At 40.2% G+C, this 19545-nt stretch overlaps 1 protein-coding gene across 3 annotated transcripts in view; it reads left to right on the top strand.

Annotated features, from left to right (window-relative positions):
• Positions 1-5098: 5098 nt before the first annotated feature.
• ALDH1A1 (aldehyde dehydrogenase 1 family member A1) overlaps positions 5099-19545 on the top strand; it is a 59777-nt gene continuing 45330 nt past the window's right edge. The window contains exons 1-2 of one of the 3 annotated variants that reach the window (XM_056848115.1): positions 5099-5216; positions 8462-8534. The gene's annotated coding sequence lies outside the window, so the exon portion shown is untranslated. Of the gene's footprint in view, positions 5217-5320; positions 5419-8461; positions 8535-18339; positions 18359-19545 lie in introns of those variants that run through there. The other 2 variants (XM_056848114.1, XM_056848116.1) reach the window with 2 other exon arrangements.

The following is a 19545-nucleotide window of genomic DNA, read 5'->3' as shown; positions in this document are numbered from 1 at the left end:
TAAGTATAGTTCTTTCACAAATATATTAAGAAGAATTCCACAATGAAAAAACAGCCGGAATATGATGGACGTGTTGTCTAGATCGGTGTCCACGTTTCGCCAAGGCTTCATCAGCTGATCAATTTCTATATACAATAAAATTATTTTTATATCAAAAATTTTTTATTCTTATTACTTTTACTATATATTAAATTTCTTTAAAAGGATAACAATAATCAACCTGGAGATTATATACTTTTACTATATATTAAATTTCTTTAAAAGGATAACAATAATCAACCTGGAGATTCATAGAGAATGCCACCCATACAAAATTATCCCATAGATTAATTAATAACTAATAACTCACCTCAATAGAATTAATACATATGTACCAACACCATAAAAGGTATGATTCTCAGCTGCCTGGAGGGCTTGATATCAAATCAGTATGAAAACGCATGGAATAGTCTTGTTGGAATAGATACTAAATTACAAAAACCAGGTGAAACTAATAAGAAAAGTCACAGCAAGGAGATGCACTAAGGGATCAGGTAAAAATAACTATTCACAAGAAACAAGAAAAATCCAGTTCTGAATTGAGTCCTGTAGGGGACAAGGTCTGAAATAGAAATATAAGTTTAGTCTCCATTTGCAATAATATTTTCTGTATATTTTGCTGATCAAGAGCTTTGCCTCGATATTGCCAGAGAACGCAGTAAGACATATTGTTTTCTGAGTGGCCTTTTTCTAGGAAATGCAATGTTAACGGAGCCTCCAAATTCCGGGCGCGTATCCTAGATCTATGTTCACAGATGCGTGTTCTCACGGTTCTCATGGTACTTCCTATGTACATTAATTTGTATTTGCAAAAGATACAGTAGACCACCTGTCTTGATGCACAGTTAGAAAATTGATGTAAGGTAAATTTAAAACCTGTAGTAGTCGAGGTTAATTCTTTAATAGGTAAGCAGAGGTTACACACCGAACATGAGCCACATTGATGACGGCCAACAGCTGGAGGGAGCCGAACAGAAAAGGAAAGCAAAAACTCAAGTCCACTGAGGGAGAGTCAGTGTGTACAACCATATCTCAAATAGTACGTGGTTGACGCAGACCACAAACAGAGAGGGATTGACAGCCAGGAATGTTCTCAAGAATATGCCAGTACTTTTTGATAATATTATTAGATGAAAACGAGGAGAAAATTGTAAAGACCAGGTAATGTGATACGATTCAGTATTTCGAGAATAGGGCGTCAACAAAGTTTCCCTTTCTTTGGCCTTCGCTCGTGCTTGTGCCGCATTAAGAATATGGGAAGGGAAACCCTTTGATAAAAGTGCATCGTCCAGTAGCCTTACCGAATCTAAATAGTCATTATTATCAGTGGCATTGCGTTTAAGACGCAGATAGTGACTATTGAGATAAAGATTATTGAGCAAATGCTTTGGATGATAAGATCCATAATTAAGTCCTGCCCATTTTGAAAGTTCTTTCTGGTATGGTTTAACAGCGAGAGTAGAATTGTCAGAAATATAAACTAGAAGATCAAGAAAAGGTAAGGAACTATGATGATGGGGACCAGTAAAAGACAAGTTGGGGTCAAGAGTATTAATCCATTCCATAAATTCCAAAAATGATTCTATGGACTTAAACAGAAAAAAACAGATCATCCATAAAACGTTTGTAAATTAACATATCATTGCCAAAGGGGTTATTATTTATTCTCAAAATCTATCATAAAAATGTTTGCTATGGAGGGGGCACATACAGCCCCCATTGATACACCATTCACCTGCAAATAAAGCTGGTCCCTATACCGAAAATAATTATGTTCAAAAAGAATGTCAAGTAATTGAACCAAAAATTCAGTAGGTGGGGTAGGGTTAGTCCTAGAGTCCCATAAATTCACAATTATAGTACGAACTTCGGGTAAAGGTATATGAGTATACAATGAAGTGACATCTAAAGTTGTGAGAACAGAATCAGAAGGTACTTGAAGTCCTTCAATCTTAGAAATAAAATCCCTAGAATCTAGTACGAAAGACGGTGTGGAAGAGGCAAATGGCTTGAGATGGTGTTCTAAATATAGGGTAATAGGTTCAAGTTGTGAAGAGGAGCCAGAGATTATAGGACGTCCAATAGGTGGTCGATCAGGTTTATGGACTTTGGGTAATGTATAAAATATAGGAGTTCATATACCTTTACCTTTTCCCGAAAAGAATACCATTAGTAATAGTTATTTCATATTTACCTATAATAGGTTGTTCCTTCTTGTCAGTTTGCTAATTGTATTTGTTTATTGTTTTTCTTTTATGTATTCACTTAACACCTTGTGCACTTAATATATATATATTTTTGCATTGGAATTTTGTGCTGTTATTTGCTTGCTGCTACCACTTGGAGGTTGGCAACCCTAGGTGGTGATGGTGGTGGGGGTGTGTTAATCAACACCTGGACAAACCTTACTGTTTTGGAATAGGAAGTGACAGCACAATGATGTAGAAATTTCAAAAAACGCTAGTAAAACCATAGAGATTTTTGAAATTCCTAGAGCATCGTGATGCCACTTTTTGGTCTGAAACAGTAAATGACATCTTAAAGTCTCCACACACGCGCATACACAAATCCAATGCTGGATTGCCAGCCTATGGAGATTGCCAACCCTAAGAGTTATCACAGCACGTCAGTTTAACATACCTTAAACACTGCAGTAGTGGCATGTTTTCTGAGATCTCACTAGGGTTGCCAGCTCCGGGTTGGGAAATACTTGGAGATTCTGTGGGCAGAGCCTGAGGAGGGTGGAGTTTGTAGAGGGGAGGGACTTCAATGCCATAGAGTCCAATTGCCAAAGCGGCCATTTTATCCAGGTGAACTGATCTCTGTCGCCTGGAGATCAGTTGTAATAGCAGGAGATCTCCAGCCACCACCCCAAGGTTGGCAACCCTAGATCTCACAGTTATTTCAACATGGTCTTTAACATGAACACTGTTGTATGCTACAGTTTTGTAAACAATGTTACTCTACCTTTAACTCATATTTCGTGTTTCTCTGCTCTGACTTAGAAGTTCCAGTTTGGTGGCTGCAGTTAGCAGTGTGCTGCAGGTGTGGTGGTCTATAAGCAGTTTTGGCTCTCTATTTTTACTTATAACCTCATCTCCAGAAAAGTTTTGGTCTCCAGTAAAGTTAGTTGAGACATCATCTTATTTTTGGTGAAGATAATAGTAATCATTTCCTGGTCAGAAGTGGGAATTTTCATTTCATGTTCAGGACCTGTTCTTTTGGCTTCACCCGTTTCGTGACAAGAATCTAAACCAGGGGTGTCAAACATATGGAGTGGGAGCCCGAGCCAGCCCCTTGAGAGCTCTTATCTGGCCCGCGAGTCAGCCAAGGCAGTCACTCACCCCCAACCCCCGTCCTGATCTGGGCTGGTGAGTTCATTGTGGGCTCACCAGCCAAGGCAACCACCACTCCCACTCTCAATCTGGGCTGGTGAGCCCATTGCAGGCTTGCCAGTCGAGGCAACCATCCCCCCAGTCCCGATCTGGGATGGCGAGGCATGGTCGGGCACGACCAAGTGACATTTGTGCATTATCCAACCCTCATAACAAATGAGTTTGACACCCCTGATCTAAACATTACAGCTACATAGAATTACAATGTCAAATCTGCTTGGAAGATTTGTGAAGATTTTGGGGCAGAGCTTGAGAGGGGAGGAAGCTCAGTAGGGCTGCAGTGCCATAGAGTCTGACTTCCAAAATTGCCATTTTCTGTGGGGGGACTGATATCTGTAATCACCTAGGCCCCCAGTTCCTTGCCTTTGCTTGACAGGCTGCCCAAGGAAAATGGGGGCAGGGCTCTACAATGTCATGCAGAACTGTAAGTGACATCATTGCGTCAGTATAACACTCCAGGGTTCACCCCAACAATGTGGTTTAACTGTATGGTTTGTCCACATCCCCAAATTCTCTCACACCATGTTGCCATATACATTTGTTTCATGACTAAAATGGCACTGGACATTCAATGAAAATTGCCTATGTACCAGACCCAGCATACTATTTATGTATATATTTGTATATTCATGACATACATAGGAATGTATTTGTCAGCCATAGCATTGAACATCCACAAAATAAATGCATAAACACACGATACAACTTTAAAAGTCAGTCTGTTATTATTCATAAAGCACAATGTTTAAAAATGTCTACATATGATAACTTCTGAGTCTGGGAACAATAACACAGAGCGTTGCTTACCATATAGATGGAAATCATTGTGTGAATGACAACACCACTGCCAGGGATTTCTACCGGAGGCTAGCAGTAGTATTAAGACTGTCCACTTAAAATGGAAGTTCTATATAGATGGTACTCAATATTATATCCCCAATGTGGACCCTCTGCAGCCTACACAAAATGGCTGGAATTTGTAGAAGTGAAACAAAATGGACAAAGTGGGGACAATGTGGAAAAGAAAGCAATATTCAGCCTCAAAATCTGCAATTTAATTACAAACTGGTGTTGGTGGTTTCTGCCTGCTATAACTAAATATTTTACTTGCATCTAAATGATAACATGTTGAAAAACTTTCCCTGGTCAACAATGCAGTCTTGCTGTAGCCATTTGACCCCCTGTTTAAATTGAAACTGAGCCCTTTTTAGTTAATCTCTGTTCTTTCTGTGAATACCCTTCATTTTCACCATCCATCTTTCTCTCTCTTTCCCTCTGTTCTCCCCAGTCTCATTAGTTAAACTTGAGTTAATTAGGCATAGTAGCAAGCCTTCCATGCCTTATGTGTTAAAACAGAACAATCCCAGAGAGCCACAGACTTAACTATGTGATTTGATTGTGTCGCGGAGACAGAAAACCAGTGGGGCTTCCTTTATCAAGGCTAACATCTTGTCAATGCTTAATCTGACTGGCTTTAAAATATCCCACAAATACAGGATCTAGGATAACAATCTTTCCTACCCCCTACCCACCCACGCCATTTCATCACTGTTAAGAATAAGTGAATTGGATTGGCATGGAGGTGATGGAAGAAGAGAAATGGTCTGAATGTCAAAATGACAATGTATATTACATGGTTAACAGAATAAATGCTATATGCGATAGCAGTGGGTATTTTTGTTGGCTATGGCATAAATAAGATCCTGTTTTTCTTCCAAGTGCATCATCAAGATTCCTCTAATTTCAATGCAGATTTAGTATTTGCCTGAAGGATCTCCTTTGGTGAGTACTCTTGCTTGATAAACTGAAGTAGGGCTCTCAATAGCCACTTGTTGCTGCTGTGGCTTTCTGCACACACATATATAGAGAGAGTGAGGGGTCATGTATGGTGCTCTGACCATAGTGTTCATAGCAGACCACAGAACGGCACAAGCAGTTGAGGCAAAGTACAAGCCAGCTGGGAAGCCAACCTCCAAGTGGAAAGGTAAGGGCTTGGATTCTTGATCATCTCTGTATATGCCACATCTGGAATGGGTTCAATCCATTTGCTTTATCACAATCTCAGATAAGTTGTCTTTACTGCCTGCGAGACTATTTAGAGTGTGCCTTTGACTGTATTGCAGCCGAGGTGCTTCAGAAAGGAAACCTTGCAAGTTGCTGGTTCTTAGAAAGAATAGCATTGAGATTCTGGTTTCCAGATGTGCTTATGCAATACTGAATTTTTGAGTGATAGTCAGAAATTCTGTTCATATTTGCTTTGAAACTAATCAGCAAATCTGTTATCTCTTTCTCAGTATAAATGCATAGATAACAGAATAACATGTACAATACAGTTGAGCAGGTAGTAGTCAAAAGTACACTATATTTGGAAGTTAGTTTTTCTGCAATCCATGATATTTACTTCCAAAATAATAATAACATGACTCTTACAACAAGGAACATTTTCTGCTCCCTTTCACATCCCATATGGAATGACTGACTGTGTGTTGAATAGAAGAAAAGTTGAATTTCTGATGAAACTTAAGCTGTATCAGATCAGATTAAATAAGTAAAACAGATAACAAAAGCCTCCGATTATTTTAAAAATCCTCCTGCACATTGGAGCTTCTGAAGGGTTTCTAGCACTCTTAAAGGTAATTCAGGCTAGGCAGAATGCTCTGGAATTAAGATAGGAGCAGAAAAATATAGATGTACAATATACATTTACGATATACAAATGTAAATGTTTAGAGAAATTGTATTTTCTTCTTCATAAACTACCACAGTCCTCTACTCACTTGACTGTCCTTAGAATACTTAGAATATTGGTTATATTTTTTAAAAATAGGTGATATGTTATACTTTTATTTTTTCTTAGATAGCTAAAATGATGTAAAAGAAAACACATTTGATTCTAATATTCCCTAGCATTAAAAATTAGGGAGGACATTTAATTAAAAAGCGGCTTTTAATGAAAATGCATTAAGATGGCAACATTTTTGCTCTATTCAAAGCAGCTTTTAAAATCTTGTCAGCTGAATATAAGAATATTATATAGAGAGAAATACAGAAAATAGAGGCCTTGAAGTTTTCATAACTCTGTTCTATAGTAATTTAGGTATAGAATTTAGTGTAGTCATTCACATCGTTTTTACACTGTTGGATCAGTGTTATCTGGAATACTTATACATGTACCGGTATTTTGACATTTTCTTTACAAGACACTTACCCTTATTTGTACTGTTTTACGAATACTTTTTTAATGTACAAGGGATGCAGCTTCTGATTAATTAAGTATACGTGCTATCTATATTGGTTGTAAAAATGGATCTCTATTACTATGCTTTCATAATGTGTTTTTTTCTCCTGTAACATTTACATGTACATCCATTGACTATGCCAGAACTCTGGTTTTATTAAAGAGATTTTCAATGAGTTCTTAAAATATTACACATCTAAAAGGTCAAGGCATTAAACTGCTATGAATCTATTTTGTACTTCACACTACAATCAATAATGCCTTTCTGTTGAACTTGTGGGACCAAAACAGTAATTTAAAATATTTTATTTACTATTTTCTTTTGAAATTGTAATGTGAAAATTTAGTTGTATACACAGTCACCTGTGCTTATACGATGATGATTATATTGCCATATGCAGACTACAAAAGCGTGAAATGCTGTACTAATATTATGCATGTTTAAATTACATTGATCATACAATTTATACTAAAAAGGAAGGTGTTACATACTCCTATATTCACTATCGTGAACAGATGAAATCAAATCTTTATATATAGCTTTAGCAAGTATTTAATTAAATTAATTGAAATATAATTGTCCAGTGTCCTACAATCAGTTACTCCATACTATATCAGCAGCACCAGGCCCACTAAACAACAAAGCAACTGCTTGCATAGAATTTAGTTCCCCCAAATTTTTCGATCATGTTATGAAAAAGAAAGATGTTCTCTGAGCACTGTTCTTCTATTTACTGCATAACTGGAGAGGTTGTACAGACTTTAACAGATCTTATCAGAGGCTATGCACACTATTTTCCACTGAATAGTACTAATTGCATGCATGCAAAAATTAATTCCAAAGTATTGGCCACAACCATTGGCAGTTGCAAATTTTGTAGGATGTAGCAAGTTTTTTGGAAAAATATAAATAGATTAAAATAGCAGACATTTTACATGGGAGTAACTTCTGAAGAAAAGACCGTTTCTTAAGACCAACCCATATAAAATGAAATACCATTACTTTATACTTTTTTATTATGAAAATGCTGGGTGCTTTCCTTAATAGCTTGCTGGAAAATAAGGATGATAATAATATGCTTCAGAGCACATGTTAAGCATAATTTCATTTTAAGTAGTACTATATTAAAAGGAAGGGGATAACTTCTAGATAAATGTGAGTAGGATCATGGGGATAGTCCTATTAATTCTGAGCCTCTTAAGCACACTGGACACAGTCCAACGGACATGTCAATGTCATGCTTGTGTCCAGCACTTTTCCAACCTGTTTCCTCCATTAGCTCCCAATTTTGAATGATAAACCTGTATTACAGTTCCATTGCATATAGTGTATAGCATACTAATTAATATTTAAAGTTATCTAATTTCAGGTTAAATCACAGAGTGCACAATACAGAGTGGGATTTACTGCTTTTGAATATGTAGTACCATTTAACAGTGTTTGAATGTTTCTTTTTAGTAATGTTAACTTTCATGTTCATTGAATAGCAACGCATTCATAAAAAATTTGCATTTCCCACCACAAATATTCTGCAGATCATAGCTGCGCAGAATACTAGTTACAAATAATTGTGTATCCCAAACCTAAATACAGTTATTAGTAACAAGTCAACAAATCAACAGTAATTACATTTAACTAAGCTTCCACAGACCCAGGCTCAATGGATTTTTCTTCTACAAAACTCTGTGTAGTAATATTATAATCCAAAGTACATTTAAGGGTGCATACAGATTACACATTTTCCTTTTTTTGGTTACATGATTGTCACTGGCTATCCTTTTCCCCCAGGAATTTTGTTGCACTCCCAGAGTACCTGATCAAACTGAAATTCACCTGCACAGAAGCCAACGGTACAATACAGGTTTGTATATTCATGTCTGATCGGCACTGGTATCATAGAATCATAGAATGATAGCGTTGGAAGGGACCACCAGGGTTATCTAGTCCAACCCTGCACAATTCAGGAAATTCACAACTTCCTCCCACATCCCAAACTCCCAGTTACCCCCTACTCCACGGCTAGAAGATGGCAAAAAAACAACAACCCCCAACCCTCCAGGATCCCTGGCCAATCTGGCCTGGAGTAAAAATTACTTCCTGACCCCAAAGTGGCGATCAGCACTACCCTGGGCATGCAAGAAAGGACCACAAGAGTCAAACACTGATGCAAACCTTCCTGCCCTCCCTCTCATGATCTGCCTAAGGTATTGCAGTATTGCTGACAGATGGCCATCTAGCCTCTGCTTAAAAACCTCCAAAGAAGGAGAGCCCACCACTTCCCAAGGAAGCCTGTTCCACTGAGGAACCGCTCTGTTAGAAAGTCCTTCTAATGTTTAGCCAGAAACTCTTTTGATTTAATTTCAAACCGTTAGTTCTGGTCTGACCTTCTGGGGCAACAGAAAATAACTCGGCACCATCCTCTATATGACAGCCTTCAAGTACTTGAAGATGGTTATCATATCACCTCTGAGTTTTCTCCTCTCCAGGCTAAACATACCCAGCTCCTTCAACCTTTCCTCATAGGACTTGGCCTCCAGACCCCTCACCATCTTTGTTGCCCTCCTCTGGACATGTTCCAGCTTGTCTACATCCTTCTTAAATTGTGGTGCCCAAAACTGAACACAGTACTGTAGATGAGGTCTAACCAGTGCAAAGCGATACCATCACTTTGCATGATCCAGAAACTATAATTCTGTTGATACAGCCCAAAATTGCATTTGCCTTTTTAGCTACCGCATCATACTGCTGACTCATGTTCAGTGTTTGGTCTATTAAGACCCCTAGATCCTTTTCGGACACTCTACTGCTAAGTCTCCCCCATCCTATAATTATGCATTTGATTTTTTTCTACCTAAATGCAGAATTATACATTTAACTCTGTTGAAATGCTTTTTATTAGTTTTAGCCCAATTCTCTAGCCTGTCAAGATCATCCTGTATCCTGGCTCTGTCGTCTACTGTATTTGCTACCCCTCCCAATTTAGTATCGTCTGCAGATAAGCATCCCTTTATTCTTTCATCCCAATAATATAAAGATGTTGGTAATTTGGCACAAGTTCAGAACTTTTGATGGTAGGAGATTGCTATAGTATATCCTTTATACTATCATTGGCACATCAATAATACCAACGTGGCACTTTGTGAAATCTTTTTTTTTAAATCTTTGAAGTATATGGGCTGTCCTCCCCCTATGCATACACACACACACACACATGAATACACCTCTGGGACCACCATATCCTCAAGGGAAAATTGCTTCTGTTTGTAAAGAAAAGAAAAAATAACTGCCTATCCAGAGTGATGGTTGCTGACCTAGCGCTTAGCTGGGGAGTGGCTGGAGCCAGCTACACAGAACCAAACCCCACAACAAAACCCTAGCATGCAAATAAGAACAGAGACAAATTGTTGGGATAAAAATGGCCCAACCTTTATTGATTACGGCGTAAGGGCATTGGTGTACCATCGTGGCTGGATCCAGGGCATCAGCCAACCCAACTGCCAACTGATGATGTACCTCCTGCTCTCTACCTGCCTGCTGGAGTATAGCCTGGGAGGACCTTCTACTCCCAGCCTGCCTGCTGGGGAGTAGCCTGGGATGGCAGTATGCAGGACATCACTTGGATGAGAGCCGCTCTGTGAATCCCCTGCCACTTGGAAGGAGACCGCCCTGACAGCCCCTGAGCTGGGCATGTCCCCTTGCCAGGCCTCCCCCAAAATCTTTTATTGGCATCTCCAGAGTGGGGTAAAAGGGGCAATCAGGCCAGCTTTTCCCCAAAACTGGATCCGGCCCCATGCAAACACCGCCAATAAGTTGTGACATGAACGAAAACAAAGCAGAACAACCAGCAATGTCAAATAAAGGGACGGAGGGAAGGCAGGACAAGCCGGGAGGCGGGCAAGTGCCAAAGCAGAGAGGTGAGCAAGGGCCAAATTATATTCGTTTGGTGGACCCAAGCAACGTCCATAGGCCCGTGGCCGCCAGCCTGCCCCCACCCTCCCCAGGCTCTCCCTGATTGGCCCCTTTGAATAGGGGCCAGTACAGGGAGGCAAATGGCAAGGTGGGAAAGTTGTTCCCACCAGGGAGCCTGTGCAGCTGCAGCAGGTTCCCCAGACAGCCGCCGCCATCGTGGGGAGGATTCGGATGAACCCAGGGGAGCCGGATACGTTGTCCCGCCACTCTGGACAGTTCGACTCACCTTGACCCCACCCAGCACTCTCTCCAGCTATCCCCGGCATGGGCCAGCAAACTGGGGCTCCAGGTAAGTCTCGAGCCCATGTTTCTTGTACTTGTGATCCTATGTTGCAATGCACGTGTAGCAACACTGGAAAATATGCTAGGAGGAAGCTAATAACTTTCCCCTCGGGGCACTCCCCTATCATAGAAAACAAATGTATGTGGACAGCACTGGCCACACTTGTTTCTGAAATAATTATTTTATTACGTATATTATGTAGTGCAATTTCAGTGTATCCTTCCTTAGAAAGAAGGGCCTTTATAACACCATAGGATTTACTTTCAGTTAACTGATATGTTTGTCATAATCTCACTAATACTAACTACCATTTGGCACAATACACAAGCACAACATGGTGTTCACTGAATATTGCTTAATCAATACTAAAGTTCTCTGTATGCTTACGACTGACTAATCTACAGGTTTAAGCAGGTGGTCCTGAAATCCACTCTTTACCCATAAAGTGTACATATTTATGTTTTATAATGGCAAAACTGCCACAGAAGCCAATAGAAGCTGAATTGGTTTCCCTAGCTCATTTTGATTTTGCGCGGATTATCTTGGTTCATAATGGTTTGCATATGGGCTACATATAGCAGCACTTCAAACTCGCTGTGGTGTGAATCATTGCTGACTGCTGTATAATAAGAACCCTAGGCCAATACTCTAAAATCTTCACATCCTTTACACACTATAGCACCATGCACTACAGTTATTCTCCAAAATAGGTTGCTATTAATGGCATGTTTGTGATCTATATAGCCGTGAAGCACAATATACAATGTGCATCTCTCAAAATATAGGGCACTGTTTGATTTCAAGCACCATACATTTGAGAACTAGAGTGGTGCAATGGTTAGGAGCAGTGGACTGTAATCTGAAGAACCGGGTTGGTTTTCTTACTCTTACACATGAAGCCAGTTGGGTGACCTTGAGCTAGTCACAGTTCTTTGAACTCTCTCAGCCCCACCTACATTACAAGGTGTCTGTTGTGGGGAGAGGAAGGAAAGGCGATTATAAGCCGCTTTGATTCTCCTTAAAAAGATAGAAAAAGTCAGCAAATAAAACCCAACTTTTCTTCTATCCCTAAGCATAAAGCAACCTCCTCTTAACATGCCTTGACTTAGTACGGACTTGCATGTTTTTGATGAAGAAAAAGAATTGATGCAACCATATACATTCCTTCATTGCCAATTACCATACTCATATGTGGCGTAATTTCTCTTGGTGTGTCATCACATTGGTGAAGAGCTAGGAAGGACATTTCATACCTGTTGCACAGATAAATCCACTTTGTTAAACTGACTTTGGGTGTGGTGGTTTTATTCTTGCTCAGTGAGTAGCCAGAGGCATTCAAGATCAGTCTTTCTCCCAGTCTTCTCCATGTGAGAACCATGGTATAGTGGTGAGAGTGTCAGACTAGGATTTGAGTGCCTGAGGTTTTGAATCCCAGCTCTGCCATAGAAGCTTGCTGGGTGACTTTGGGGCAGCTACACACTGTTGGCCTAACCTACCTCAAAGGGTTGTTGTGAGGATAAAATGGAGGACAGGAAAGCAATGTAACAATTGCAGGGTCCCCACTGCAGAGAAAGGCGTGAAGTAAAGGCATGAAGTATAAATGTGTTGATTTGAAGTTTTCATTTATTCATTCAGTAATTGATTTTAACCCATGCAGTTTACTTCTAAAATAACATATTTAAAATATTTTAAAGGGAAAAAAAGCATATCCCTAGAGGCTTTCCAGGCACTCTGTTCATTTTGTGTGTGGGGGCATCATCCAGATCTGCACTACTGAAGGATGTTGCATTTTTCAACCCCAAGACTGCAACAGTATGTTGCTCATAAAAGTATGTCATCTGCCAGACAGCATTTTTGGTTTTATTATGTGGAACACAGCAGTATGCAGTGTGACAAATGAAAAAAGACACAATCCTCTAACTTCCCTTAACTGTTGCCCTGCTTTTAATTTTTTGTAACTATTTGGAGTATACTATCATATAGCAAACCTGTCCCAAAAAGTCTCAAGTCCAGGATCAGAGAAGCCCTTGTTGGTTTCATCTCTATAGGGAGTCTAACTAACTGAGGAGCAGCCTCCCAAGACTTGGGAAATGCCAAGGCAAAGCTGGCAAAACCTCAAGGTAATATCTGGGAAAACTTCAAATCATCACCTAGTCAGTCTTGGTTCCCACGGATTCTCCACCGTGAGCACTTCCCTCCTCCTGTGCTGTAGCACAGCCATTAAGCGTTAATTAAAGAACAAGGCCAAGTGAGAAATCCAGTGAAGACATTTTTTGTTCACTGGATTTCTCACTTGGCTTTGTTATTACGGTAAAAATAGAATCTAAACAAAAGAAATAATTCCACCTCACATGAAAATGTGTATCTAGGCTTTGGGCATTTGAAAGAGGTTCTACGAGCTGTATTGTGAGTTCCACTCTGGGGACTTAATGCAAAGGCTCACTTTGGATTGAGACCACAGCATGCAGGAGAGTGGACTTAAGCCTCTCCCATGCCATTTGCCCAACCTGAAATGGCGCAGGGCTGCTATTTTCCTCCCAGTAGAGTAAACAGCAGACTCCTGGCACACATTAAGCCCCCTCTTCCTGAGGGTTGTGGTTCCAATGTGAATTGGGCCCATGCTTCAGTGCATGCCTAGGATTAAGTTTCTGACATGGAGCTTGCAACGCATACTTGTTTGTACAGACTCTGGGAAGACTTGGGGGGAAATATAACATGTAGCTACAAAGACAATTGTACCTGTTCCGTCACAAAAAATATATCTGATAAAGGGAGCTTTGACTCTCAAAAGTTTATATTCTGAAAATCTTGTTGGTTCCTAAGGTGCTCCTGGACTCGAATCTAAAAATACCATATTGAGCATTAGGAGTAAAAGATATATGGAGATATTTCCCCAGAAATATAGTTCATTCAGGTGTTTGTGGAATGATATACTCAGTAAAACACAAAGAGTATCATTAAAAATCATGCAAAATAGCTCCACTGACTTTCTTTGATCTGCTTGACAAAATCATGCAATAATATGTAATTCAGTCCTCAACCCATTTACACAAAAGTGAGAGACTGCTCATACAGTACTTTGGTTATTATTTTTCCTTCATTTATTTTTTTGTGCACATAAGCAATACTGGTGTTCCCTAAGAACACATTTGCATGGACAAATGATTGTACATATGGCTGGCAGCAGTTCCCTTCGTTGCAGCCTGTGGAAACATTGCTTCCATGAGCATGGGGATTGATGCCATGGGAATTCTTATTATTGCCTGCTTCATTTGTCCATGCAAGTGCCTGCTCAAGAAGAGTCCTTGTATATTAAAGAAGGATTTTGTGTGTCAGCACTATATTCTGCTGATTTCAGTGGAATATGCTTCATTCAACGGGAGGTTACTAAACGCACTATTTTGACCAATATCCTTAAAATCAGTGAGGCTTACCAGGGCTAGATCTATATTTTTGAAGGGGGGGTGGGCAAAAGTACAAAATGATGCCCCCCATATATTATATAAAAACAACATATATAATCAACAGTTCTTTTAAATGATAGAATTATGTTGACCTCTATGAACTGTTAATGAATAATTACGCTTTTACATTATTTTAACTATCTATAATGTTTGAATATTCCCTCAACCTCTCTGCACACATAAAAACCCAAACCAAGGAGAACGTTTTTCAGCCTAGCCTTTTCGGACATTTTTTAAAAATACAGCACACAATTTTGACATGGGAAACACCAAACACCTCATGCTCCTTTGCAGTCTGATAAAGTACAGCCCAAGAAAAGCTTTATCTGGTAATTATGCTGAAGCTAAAATGACTACACTGAAGCTATTGTACTTTAGTCAATGGAAAAGACCCACTAGAAAAGACAATAACGCTAGGAAACATTGAAGACAGTAGGAAAAGAGGAAGACCCACCATGAGATGGATTGATTCAATAGAGAAAGCCTCAGCCCTCAGTTTGTATAACCTGAGCAGGGCTTATAATGAGAGGACGTTTTGGAGGTAATTGATAATAAGTCAGAAGCAACTTGATGGCACATAACATACATGAACAGACCCTCTGTTCTTGTCCTTCCCCTTTCCTAAGGTGTAAAATCAGGCTCTTTGGGGAAAACCAAGCCTCTCAAATGAGGGGACAGGTCTACTCATGGCCTTTGGAAAAGCCAAGCATAACACAGCTCCCAGTTTTAAAGTGGCGGGGGGAGGAGAGAAGAGCTCGTCCTCTTCCCCTCCACCCCATTCGAATCCAGGCAAAGCCATAATACAACCAAGATGACAGACACTTTGTTGGAGTAAAATGGCCACACTTTTAATTAGTTACAGCTGACAGAGCCTTGGGGCAGCATGAGGGCAACGGATCCTGGCATCGGCCAACCCATCGGCCAGCCTATCAACAGACCACCCACTGGAGGATATTGTGGGGTGACAGAATGCGGGATTCCACTTGGGCAGAAGCCACTGTGTGGTTACCCCTGCCACTTGCGAATATCCTGACAGCTCTTGAGCTGGGCATGTGCCCTGCAAGCTCTCACCCCAAAATCCCTTAAGGGGATCCTCATAGATGGGGAAAACAGGCACACAGGCTGTGTTTCCCCCAAAATTGGACCCTGTCCCATGCTGATACTGCCAGAGCACAGCTGTGAAAGCAAAGAATAACACAACAATGCACTGTGCCGACAACACCTGAAGTAAAATACATACACATAACTGCGAAATAAAAGGAGGGATGGGTCGGGAAAGCCATGAGGCCAACTGAGCCCAGCATTACAGCGAGGCTTTCTTTTAGTCGAGCAGACCAGAGGGAAGACCCCCAACCCATGGTCCACCATTGTGAGCCCCGACCCTGGCCATGCTGCCACAGGCCTGCAGAGGCTCAAGGAATGCCACCCAGCCATGCCAACAGACCCAGAAGCCTAGGACACCTGTGTTGCTCTCCTCCCTGCTCCTGCAGGCCCACAAATGGGGTCCCAAGTGTGTCTGGGGCTCTTGCATATAGGATAACGGATTATTTAATTCAGGACAGGTCTATTGCTAACCAGCCAGCAGACAAAGGGGGAGCAGTGGTCATTCCAGACACCAAGGATCACATAAAAATGTAAAAAAAGGCCATTAAGAGATATCACATATTACAGGTCTATTGATCACATGGAACATATTTTCAGATTTATAAAAGCACTTGTTGTTTTTTTAAGGTCTTTTGCTGGGATACATTTCTTCATTTTTGATCCATTATTTTTCAAGGGTTCCTAGTTTATATATGTTAACTAAGATTCATAAGCAACAAAGACCTCCTCCAGGCAAACCTATTGTATCTGAATCTGGTTTTGTCTTGGGACCTTTGGCTAAAAGCTTTGATTCACAACTTAGTCCCTTTGTATCTACTATGAGATCTTAAGTTAGCGACACTAATGATGTTATTTTGAAGATGAAAGGAAATTGTTTTGGACCTGAAGGTATTTTATTAACTGTGGATGTAATTTCGTTGAATTACCAACATACCACATGAAGAGCCTCTTTTGATACCTGAATCGTTTTAGGAGAGACTGGAGACTTTGTCTCTTCCTACATTGTTTTTGTTGCAACTGCAGGAAATAGAAAAAATATTTTCTATTCCAGAACCGGTTTTCTATCAGATTCTCTGTGTGGCTATGGATAGTACAGTTGCACCTGCCATAGCCAATTATGGCTCTTAGGGCAGTGCACAATTTCAGATGCATTAAAATCAGCCTTTACAAAATCAGTCATATATATAAAACCAACAATTAAAAACAAGGACAGTCAGTGAGGGTATGCTAGACAAAATAGAAAAGCCTTCACCCACTGGCAGATGATAGTGATTGAGGAAAATGGGCAAATCTCCCTGCAGAGAGAATTCCATAATATTGGTGCCATGACCAAGAAGGACCTTTCTCGGGTTGCTGCCCAGATGACAGGGGCAGACAAAGCTGAGCTCCTGAAGGTGATTGAGTTGTTGATTGATTGATTTGATTTATTTATTTGATTTTTACCCTGTCCTTTCCCTACCGAAGTCAGACTCAGGGCAGTTAACAACAGATAAAATAATAGACAATTATGATAAATATGTTCAAATACACTGTAGATTAAAACATTTAAAATCCTCATTGAAATTAAATTTCAGATGGCACCCCTATAATAATAATAATGGCAAAGGATGACCAAAGGATGGGGAAGAAGAAAGGGGAAGAGGCAAGGAGGGGGAAAACAAGGGAAAGGAAAGGGCAAGGGGAGGGAGGCCAGCAAGAGTGGAACCAGCACAGGAGCACTTAACGCCAGCCCAGGGAATCCATGCAGGAGTGCAAGCCTTGGGTGCTGGCACTGCCTTCCCGGCAGCCTTTTTCCAGCGCAAGGCCCCACGCCGGCATCAATGGGGGCATTCCCAGGGCATTAGTCAGCTCCCCAAACCCTTTTTGCAGATAGCTACTTGTGCCTCAAAATAGCTGGTGTAGCCCCATGAAACTCTATGGAAAGTTTCACAGGGCTTGGTGGGAATTGTATTTTCCTTTATCCCCTGTGCAAGCCGTACAAGAGGCAGAGCAGCTGCACCATCCCCAGGCGTTTCATAATTACCCCTCCTTCAGGATTGGGCTGTAACTTTTTAGTGGCCCTAGATTATACCGAAATTGTGATTCTAGCAATAGGTTTAACTGCAACAGCCTTTGTTTCAAAGAAAGGAATTTTTCATTTCTCTAGTCCCACGCATTAAAATCATAATTTTAAAACATTGGCAGTTGGTCAGTGAGATTCCCAGGATGTGGCCACACCCTGTGGAAGGGTTCAGAAGGACTAGATCTATTAGGGATGTTTAGGGATGTTTTGGTACATACAGATTTAAAAACTCGAAGAAAGCCTTCAGGTTCAGTTGTACATTTTTAATGTGATGACTATATGAATTGCCCCTAAGCAGATCCGATCAAAAACTTCTGTGCATCATGTGAGCAGAAGTTCTTTTGAATTGAGGTATTTTTCTAACTTTAGCTTCACACAGGTCACAGATTTGCTCATATCTCTTATACAACCTCTTAAAATTAGGATTTCTGAACATCAAGGTAAGATCCAGAGTTTCGTAAGTGCCCTTTTTAGAGAAGAAGCACAGCCCTGCTGAGATGTTTGTGTGTGTGTTTTGCTATTGAAAAACCCCATGCACTGGTATACTTGTGGAATCAACAATTGTTGCTTTAACATGAAATATTTTGGATTTATGCTTTGGGCTGTCTACACCTCAATGGATTGAATGACCTTTAGACTTTTGTTCATTTATTTAATATTATTGGTTGTCTCTGTCTCTTTAAGATTAGAGCAAGCAGTAACTATTTATAGAACAAATTTAACCTTTGGGTCACAGCTGTTATAACTTTGAATTTTGTTTAGCCCAGGCAGCTAGCCTTTTTCAGGCTCCCTGTTTTGAAGTGGTAAGTTCTCAAAGTGTTTGAAATGATTTAATTATTCTTTATTCTGTCCTAATTGGAGATATGTTCATTAATATTATATTTATTTTATAGTTTTATGGCAATGGTCATTAACAGATATGAATTGCTTTGTGTTTTTCTGAATACATTTTTTCTACATGTCTGTGACATTATCAGAGCTTATTGGTTCTTTTTTCTTCTTTTTTTAAGGACATCACTACAGCTCTGGTGTTGATGCAAGGTGGCTGTGTCTAAAACTTTTTTTTTTTAAACCAGCAACATTCTGAGGAATATAAAACTGAAATAGAGTGCTGCTAGCATTCCATACTTATATGTTTTGCCTAATTAGATTTTTTTTGTTTGCTTATAATGACTGAAATGTTTTGCATTTGACTTCTTGCATATGTTACTATCGTATTGCATATCATTATTGCACACTGCTATTGTTTGATGTTGTCTGAATGTAATTATTCTGATCACTGGACTGTTTCTGGGATTATCATTTTTATATATTACAAGTAAGGGACCTGCAAGGATTGGAGGGGGATCTCATTTCCCCTCCTCCACAATTTTCTCTTTCCCTTCCCTCAAAGTCCCCATAGCTCCTCCCCTTTTTCTGCCTCCAACCCTCCCACCAGCCAACCTACCTATCTGTTGTCCTGTCTTCAGCTTTCCCTTCCTCCCTCCCCTTGGCAGTCTTTACACAAGAAAACCATTTGCTTAGTACTGGTCACCGGGGAACTCGCAACCACTTGTATAGGGCATATCATTTTCCCCTGTATCCCCTTCCCCACACTATTTCCCCTTTCCTGCCTCCTGGCAACTCCCATATCCTCCAGTTTCCCTTCTTCCTTCTCAGTTTCCTATCTGCCATTTTACCCCAATCTTCAGCCATATTTATTATTTGTTTACTTCATTTATACTCTGCCTTTCTCCACAATGGGGAGCTTTCATCATTCTCCTGTCTTCCTTTTTATCTTCACAACAACCCTGTGAGGTAGATTAGGCTGAGTGTGTGTGACTGGCCCAAGGTTACCCAGTGATCTTCCATGGCAGAGTGAGGATTTGAACCTGGGTCTCTCAGATCCTATTCTGAAATTCTAACCATTACACCACACTGGCTTTTGAGGGGTGGCTGCTGTTAAGAAGAAGATTATTTGGTTTTTATATGCTGACTTTCTCTACCATTT

This window comes from Euleptes europaea, chromosome 4 (assembly GCF_029931775.1).
Source record: "Euleptes europaea isolate rEulEur1 chromosome 4, rEulEur1.hap1, whole genome shotgun sequence".
Lineage (NCBI taxonomy): Eukaryota > Metazoa > Chordata > Lepidosauria > Squamata > Sphaerodactylidae > Euleptes > Euleptes europaea.
The sequence above is the reverse complement of the archived record's forward strand: the minus strand, read 5'-3'. Positions and strand labels throughout refer to the sequence as shown.